General features: G+C 47.6%; 1 protein-coding gene across 1 annotated transcript in view; it reads right to left on the reverse strand.

The window, feature by feature from the left end:
* The window catches only part of NXPH1 (neurexophilin 1), a 275942-nt gene extending 274294 nt beyond the window's left edge, over positions 1 to 1648 (reverse strand). Inside the window, exon 1 of the mRNA XM_036328045.1 lies at positions 548 to 1648. The gene's annotated coding sequence lies outside the window, so the exon portion shown is untranslated. The remainder of the gene's footprint in view (positions 1 to 547) is intronic.
* Positions 1649 to 6575: the final 4927 nt, after the last annotated feature.

Below are 6575 nucleotides of genomic sequence, written 5' to 3' on the forward strand. Positions count from 1 at the left end.
GCCGAGCGGCTCTGGCAGCAAAATCTGCCCTCGTCTTTGATGGTGGGGCGGCTGGGACTAAACGCGGCGGCTGGTTCTTTGCCAGCCCTGGCAGAGCTCACACACGTACACACCCGTGGAGAGGGATGGAGAGAAGGGAAGAGGGAGAGAAAGGGAGAGAGACTGAACTGAAGGAGAGGGGCACGGGAAAAGGAAGGGTGGGCAGAGCTGACCAGGATTAGGTGCTGGATATCTTCAGGCATTCAGTGGGGTGGGGGTGGGGAAAGGGGGTGTCAAATGTGCAAACAGGAAAACCAGGCTCAGTTTACCCATTCGAGCTCCCTGCACCTACAGAAATACACACACACACACACACACACACACACACACACACCCCTCTAGCACTACTTTTATTCCAGCCAAGAGGCACAGTCAGTGCTAACTTCTAGAGTGCACGTCTGTGGGGTTTGTGAGGGTCACCCATCTAGCGCACTCGGTCCCCGGACCAGTGACCCGCCCCGCCGCCCCTTCCCGGTGCCCCACCCCACCCCAACTCTAAGGTACGTACCGCACAGGACTGGGGGTGAATCCGGTGAGCAGGGGCCGCTCTGGGCAGGCTCCATGAAGGAGCTACTCGGGCCTGGCGTCTCCGGCGCCCCGGACATGCCCTCCCTGGCGCTTGGTCTCCATGCCCGGGCGCGGACCGGTCCGCTGCCGCGTCCAGCCTCCGCGGAGATGGCGTCCCAGGGTCCCGGCCAGGCTCAGGACTGGTTCCGCGGGAGCTTAGGCTTGGCACAGTTGGATTCACGGTGCCGGAAACTTAAGAGGCAAGAGAGGAAGGGGGAAGTAGAGCAGGAAAGAGAGGGAGGGAGGGAGGGAGGGAGGCAGAGGAAGGGAGAGAGGTGACTGCGCCAGGATACTGCGCGCTGGTGGGACGGACAGACAGAGTGGGACTGCCCGCACTGGCTCTGGGACCAGCAGACCCAGGCTCCCAGCTTCCCGCGGCTGCGAAGATGGTAAAAATGACTTAGGGCAAGTCCTCGGAACTTGAACTTGAGAGATAAGATACTGGCCTTGGCAAGCAGTCCGAATTTCTGAAAGAGGGGTAGGGTGGCGAGCGCCTGGCGGCTCCTGGCGCGGAGCAGCAGGACCTGTGCCCGCACCCGCGCCCCGGATCCGATCAGAGTCGAAGGCGCTCTCCGCGGTCCTGCCCGGCCACGGAGGCACCGACACTCTGGGGTGCGCTGGGGTTCGGGGCGGAGACCCGGTGGAGCGTTCTTCGTAGGTCCGCGGTCCCACGCGCCTACTCCCCGTTCCGGGCAATTACATTGGCAAGTGGGTAAAGGATGCCTCCGAGACTAATTGGTACCTCGTGTAAATAGATGCCGCTCTCAGGCTCTCCGCGGGCCCAGCCCGCAGGGAGAACGGGCTCCTGTGCCGTCTCTGGCGGCCACAGCGCCCCCTCCCCGGGGGACCCAGGGCGTGAGCAGCACAGCGACCGCCAGGGGAGTGGCGGGGAGCGTATCCCGGCCGAGAGTCAGGCAGAAATGGGCGCCGGACAGTGCAGGGCTCCCCTGCCAGCCTCCGGCACTGACGCTGGGCGCCGCGGACCTGTGGCTGCGGGGCCCCAAGCGGAGGCGCTGCGGACCGCCAGCCATTCAGCGCGGCAGCCGGAGGACTGGGCGACCTTGTGCGCTGACTCCTCTCTGCGGGCTGGGCCGAGCGAGAGGAGGGGTGGGGAGTAGGGCGGGGGGGGGGGGGGGGGGAGAGGGAAAAAGGGAGGATCAGAGCGTGGGCGGGGGACACAGGGGAATATTGGGCCACCTCCCTCTCTCCTGACACTTCCTATTCAACCAGCGTCTCCCAGTCTTGGTCTCTTTGCTCTGACTCTGTCTTTCTCAATCTCTCCCCTTGCATCTCTCAGTATATTTTCCATCTGTTTTCTCTGTCTTTCTTGGGTTCCAAGACTGTCCTCGGGGTCTTTCTACCTGTGTTTGTGTCCCTCTCAGGATTGCTAAGTCCATCTCCATCTCCGTAAAGGGGTCTCATTCAGTCTCAAACCTCATGTCCTTCTTCTCCCCTTCGCCCTCTCCAGCGCGCAACTTCGCTCTGATCTGCTGAGATCCGGGACCAGGCCCTGCGCCTCCTAGGCGGGCTCCGACTCCGTCCACAAGTCCCACCTGGGCTGAGGGCATTTTTCTCCCCTTTACCTTGCCCGTGACTTCTCTAAGACCGCTCTTCTCCAGGGCCCGGCCTGGAATGGTGCACGTTGCAGGGTGACAATTTGGTGCTCGTGTGTATAGTTGGGTTGAAATTGATCTCAGGAGCCCAGGTTGGTGGCATCAAAATAGAATCATGCTTTTTAATGAGTTTAGGGAGTCCTTCCCTCCCACGTGGCTGTTGGACACCTCAGGCTCTGTGATTTCACCATTGGGCGGGGGGGTACCCAGACACAATGTATGCCCTACACTAGAGGTCCTGGGGACCACAGGTTGAGTTCTCCTGGGGAACCCTAATAACCCCACCTCCACCCCCAAAACAGCAGTAAAATCAGCTGAACCACCCTTTTCTACAGCAAATAGAGAAGCCCCACTGAGACCTTCCCCTGGAATCAAACCTCCAATTTAGATTCCCTTGTAGGACACACCTGCCAGGTACTTTGAGGCCTACTGTCTCCCTTCCAGCTAAAAATAGCTCTTTAAAGAGCAAGCTCTTCTAATCTCAAAGTTGTAGCTGCTGCGGCTGCTGCCATGACCTCTTGGAATTCATTGGGGCCTATGAAGAGTAAGGCAGTGAAGCACACTTTCTAATTGGACTCTGGAAAAGGCACTTTAAAAGCATACACTTATAGCCCTAACCGGTTTGGCTCAGTGGATAGAGCATAGGTCTGTGGACTGAAAGGTCCCAGGTTCGTTTCCGGTCAAGGGCATGTACCTTAGTTACGGGCACATTTGCAGTAGGAGGTGTGCAGGAGGCAGCTGATCGATGTTTCTCTCTCATTAATGTTTCTAACTCTCTATCCCTCTCTCTTCCTCTCTAGAAAAAAATCAATAAAATAGATTTTAAAAAATACACTTATATATAGCATACCTGCAATGCTATGTTGGCTATCTTCACTTACCAGGTTTTTCACACTCTTAAAAAATTTAGAGAAGAACCCTAGCCAGTTTGGCTCAGTGGATAGAGCGTGGGCCCAAGGGCTGAAGGGTCCTGTGTTTGATTCCGGTCAAGGGAACCATACCTTGGTTGCAGGTTTCCCGACCCTGGTCAGCTTGCATGCAGGAGGCAACCAATCCATGTTGATTCTCTCTGTCTCTTCCTCTCCCTTCCACTCTCTCTAAAAATCAATGGAAAAATATCTTCAGGTGAATATCAACGACAACAAAAAAGTTTAGAGAAGAAAAATGAATGCCTCAGGGCTCATAGCTGAGGCTGAAGGGTCAAAGTGAGGCAAGGCAAGCTGTATCTGAGTCCACCCTCTAGGATTTAGGAGGCCATCCTAAAATTGACCGCCATTGTTCCAGCTGCCAGGGCCTCCCAGGCTGGAGTGTGGGGCTAGAGTCAATGTCGTCTGCCTCCACCCAGATGCCCAAGTACAATGCTCTCATAACTGAACTTGCATCTGACCTTTAGGGAAAATGAGAAAGAATCGGGCCAGCTTTGGGATATACCAAGTTCTTTTCTAAACCTGACTTCAAAAACATTCTGCCTTTAGTGCCATTGAGCCTTAAAAAATGACTGCTTATGAAATAGAAAGATGATCAAGGACCTTAAAATCTCTGTCTGAATGGGACTGATTATTTAAGAAAAGCACCGCAGGCACCTGGTAATGGGAACTGGTCTGCCAAAGAGCTTTTTAAGGTAATGACCTGAGATTTTCTGCCCAGACATTCAACTCTTAAGGATCCTATGAAACACTTGGCCTAGGATATAAAACAGCAGTGGAATGCCATTTTTTTTTTTTTTTTGTATTTTTGCAGGAGTCTTCATTTCCTGTAGTAGTCGATCAGAAAAGGACACTAAGGCATGTAACACTGAAAAACTGAATCATCATTTGCTAAACCTCTCTAATTTTAATGACCTAAAGTTGTGTGTGTGTGTGGGGGGGGGGGGCGTGGAGACAAGGATGGCTCACTCGCCTCCTCCATTCCTAGCATTTGCTTTAAAAAGAACCAAAACCAATAAAGCATGATTCGCATACATGCTTCTGTTTCAAGTATTCCCCTACTGGAAAGAAAATGCACTCTTAGAACACATCTGTAATCGGCCTTCCTGGGATAGAACAAAAATGCGATTATGCTTAAGGAGAATAGTATTCATATCAACATTTTTAGACTTTACTCATGTTAAGAATCCTTTAAGAAATTGCTGTCTTTCTAAATTTTTCAGAAATTGCTGTCTTTCTAAATTTTGTGTGTGGTGCAACTTACTATACATATAACTTAGCATGAAAGATCACCACAGTAAAACATAGTCCTCTGCCCTCTGCTTTTCCCCAAGTCTACCTGATTTGCTCTAAAATGAATAGCATAAAGCAATAATATATATTTCTCTCCAGGAAATGCAGTATATACATTTTTTTTTCAGAATCTAAAGGGGCTGACCTAAAAAGAAAACATTGATTTTCTTTAATCCTCACCTGAAGATACATTTTTATTGATTTAGAGAGGGAGAGAGAAACATCAATTGGTTGCCTCCCATATGTGCCCAGACCGGGTATCAAACTCACAATCCAGGTATGTACCCTGAATGGGAATCGAACCTGAAACATTTTGGTGTACAGGATGACATTCCAACCAACTGAGCCACCTGGCCAGGGCAGAAAATATTGATATTAAATAATTGTGTTGAACACAAGAAAAAAATAAAATTAAAATTCATCTGAAATATATTAATACTTCTGTTAACTGAAATTAGCTGTTTTGGTTGATTTGGTTTGGTTCATTTGTGTGATTCTCTTTTCCAAAGGGGAGAGTTATGAATTATCTTGGGTTTAAGGAGAAGAGAAAAAGAAAGAACTGATAAGACACTGGGGGATAGGGGAGGCTAGGGGACTGTCTAGGGCGGGGGGGGGGGGATAAAATGGACACATATGTAATACCCTTTGTAATACTTTAAGCAATAAATAAAAAAAAAATACACAAACTCAAAAAAAAAAAAAGAAAGAAAGAACTGAACTTGGAGTTCTATAAAATCTGTCTTAAAATGAAACTGTCTTAAAATGCATGAATATCATCATCTTTTACCCAAAATCCAAGTAAAAGTAGAAAACTGTGAAGCACCCAGCAACTGACTTGCTTAATCTTCAGACCATAATATCACTTTGTATGGAGAGCACCACATTGTACCTATTTTATTCCCCAGTAGAGACAAAAAAACTTACAAAGCATGTATTATCCTTACACTCTGACCTTAGTATAACCTGGTATTTGCATGTTTTCTGACTTTGGACAGTGCCTGAAGATTCCCCTGTCCTCAGAACCCTCATATATATATAAAGAGGAAGTGGAGTTAGATGATGTCTACAGTATCTTCCAGTTCTAAAATTCCTTTATTCTGCCCTAACCCATTTGGCTCAGAGGACAGAGTGTCAGCCCAAGGACTAAAGGGTCCTAGGTCCAATTCTGTACCTTGGTTGTGGGCTCAATCCCCAGTAGGGGGTGTGCAGGAGGCAGCTGATCAATGTTTCTAACTCTCTACCCCTCTCCCTCCTCACTGTAAAATAAATACAATATATTTTTTAAAATAAAATTCCTTTATCCTATTTTTGTATAATTAAATGTGAAGTCATCTCTGGTTTCAAAAACTTCACAAATAACCATTGCACGCTGCATTCTAATTTTCAAAGACATTAAATTTAAAAAAAGATATTTTGTTTGGTGTGTTTCAAAGATCTTAAGTCATCTGTGTTTGTGGGTTTGCACCAGCGCCTTGTTAGTGCACTTCTTCTCTTCTCCACCCTTATAACCTTTCTTCTAGGTCAAGGGTTCACTCAATTGTATTAATTATGTCATTTTTTCATATAAATTGTTCTGCAAATGTTTTCTAATGTCATTGATTTATGAGAATCTACATGCGGAGTGGCATCCTTATATTATGGATACTTGTTTTTCAAGATCCAAAGCCATTTTCATTACTTTTGACGAATTCTTAAATGTCACTCAGGACAACTAAGAAACCCCATACCCCAAGCTATTTTGCTTGTGGAAAGAAGGAAATATCATTTGCAAAGTGATTTGGTATTTGAATGTAGTAGAACTTGCTTAATAACTATGAGACATGTGTGCTAAATTACCTTTACAAGAATGCTTTAATAACAAGATCACTGGACTAGAGAGAAAAAATAGCCGTCAAGCTCGGGAATTAAAAAAAGGGGGGGAAAGGGAATCAAAAGCTTTATGTAGAAGGCATTTTCTTTTTTAGAGGTAATTTATATGCTCAGTCTTTGTATCCACATTTCATTTATTCTGCTAGGTGAGGACAGAAGGTTCTCAAAGGTAGGGTAGTTTCGATTATACTCACAAACTTTAAAAAGAGGATGAACACAATAAGAAAAATTGAAGAAAGTCAGCATTAGAAAGGCAGTTGACTGTAAA

The sequence above is a fragment of the Myotis myotis genome, unplaced genomic scaffold, assembly GCF_014108235.1.
Source record: "Myotis myotis isolate mMyoMyo1 unplaced genomic scaffold, mMyoMyo1.p scaffold_m19_p_11, whole genome shotgun sequence".
In the NCBI taxonomy this organism is placed as follows: Eukaryota; Metazoa; Chordata; class Mammalia; order Chiroptera; family Vespertilionidae; genus Myotis; species Myotis myotis.